The 1,991-nt window shown below is 40.1% G+C and overlaps 1 protein-coding gene across 1 annotated transcript in view; it reads right to left on the reverse strand.

Moving 5' to 3' along the window:
- Window positions 1-1,991, reverse strand: part of RERG (RAS like estrogen regulated growth inhibitor) — a 129,337-nt gene that overhangs the window by 53,549 nt on the left and 73,797 nt on the right. The window lies entirely within an intron of this gene.

Below are 1,991 nucleotides of genomic sequence, written 5' to 3' on the forward strand. Positions count from 1 at the left end.
GGGGGATCTAGTAAAGTTGCAGTGATGATGTCTCAAGTGTTTTTCAATTGTGAAAATTCACGCAGCTTAACTTTGGGATTTGTGCATTTTTCTATATTTATCAGTGCAAGTTGAACAAACAAAACGATAGTTAACCCTTCACAAGCAAAGGAAGATGGGAAGCCTAAACTTTAGAGACCATCAACCAGGCATGTGCTATGTATTTAGGCTCAACAGGGCAACTTGCCATGTGACTTGGACAAATCGGTGAAGTTCTCTGTTTCATCTTTGTTCATTTTTCTTATCTGAAAGAGGGATAAAGAATATCTAACTCAAGTGATTGTCATAAGGGGTACATGGCATAATGAATATAAAGAACTTAGCATAAGGCCTCATATATCAGCAGAAGACATTAGTGACGATAACCAAAATTTACAGGGCCATTCCCACGTACACAGCTCTGTTTTAGGGACTTAATTTTCTCCAGGAAACCTCATGGCACAGGGCCTCTGTTCTACAAAGGAGGAAACTGAAGCCCAGACCTTGTATTACTCATCTAAGACTTCACAGCTATTTAATGGAAAAGCCAGAAATGAGATTCAATCAGGCGACATACTTAACCACTGCATTATCTAGCATTATAAGGGCCTATCACACAGTAGTTATTACCAACACCAGAATGAATCCTGGAAGAGATGTGGAGGGAAGGGGGAAGAATTGAGTGTTGGCTGAATTGCTGTTTTCCAGCAAGCAAACGGAAACGCCAGGGTTAAGCTTTGAAAGTCATCGCTAAATAAATGGCTGCTGGGATGATAATGATGATGCAATCACCATACCTAATTTGAAAGAGAGAAGGAAATCAGATAAATGCAATATTATCATTGCACTTTATAAACGAACAGTTGTTTGGAAAGGGTAATGACACGCCCACCCTCAGCCCACTGGAGCCTGCTCTCTCAGGCTATCCTCCTTAGGATGCACGGAGCCTGCAGTCTCCCTTGGCCATCTATACCCCCAAATCAGTGTTGGCTTTCATGTGACTATTGGTGATATTTTTTTCCTCTGTATTTTCAGCATTTTCTATAATGAATACACTTTACAGTGGAAAAATAAACTTTAGAAATAAAATGAAGCAAAAACAAAAACCAATCTCTGTAAGGCAATAAGAACCACATGTCTTCTAAATGGAAAACATGCTTATTTCTCCTTGGTTTCTCGGGAGTAGCTTGCCAGACACACAGTCCACGGCTTTGAACCATTTACATAAACACACCCAAGCCAAGTGTTTGCACGCAACAGCTAAATTGCACCCACACTAGCAATGTAATGACTTTGAAGATAACGAATGGTAGAAACTTCTATTCACTTGCCTAGAATTCATCTCAGGTATTTCTTTCAAACCCCAAAGCAGTGACATTTGTTTTACAGGATAGATGTTGATACTCAAGTAACTTTGAGATAAAACTCTATTCATCCAGAGATGGCAGAAAAAGTGCTCAGTGGCAGCTAAAGGGACAAATGTGTTCTGTGAAAGGAATGTCTAGAAATGGACGGAGTGGTACCAGCTCATTGTTGCCATCCACCAGAGGGCACTACGGGAATACGAAAGCTTTCTCAGGAAACACTGAACACCCCTTCACCCCCCAATTCTCGGCAGAGAAAGCTAATGTAATTAGGTGAACAGAATTCCACCTTTGTTATACTTGGTTTCTCTGTATAAACCAGGTAAAGCTTTTCCTGCTTATGAAGAGATCAATGAATTGCGCTACCCTCACTGTTGTGACTCTCTTAAATTGCTGTAACCATTTAATTGTCAAACTGTTACTTTATAATAAATGCTGAGTATGTCTCACATGTGAAGCAGGGAGCTTGTTATCACGATGACAAGATCACCATCTTGCTTGCAGGCTGGAGATTAATGAAGGGCTTCTGAGATAACGGTAAGGAACATGACATAACCTGAGACTATAGAAGATAGATACAGTTTTGTTAATGGTATTCTGTTCAATACT

Source organism: Otolemur garnettii, unplaced genomic scaffold (genome assembly GCF_000181295.1).
Source record: "Otolemur garnettii isolate 467f Iridium unplaced genomic scaffold, OtoGar3 scaffold00124, whole genome shotgun sequence".
Lineage (NCBI taxonomy): Eukaryota > Metazoa > Chordata > Mammalia > Primates > Galagidae > Otolemur > Otolemur garnettii.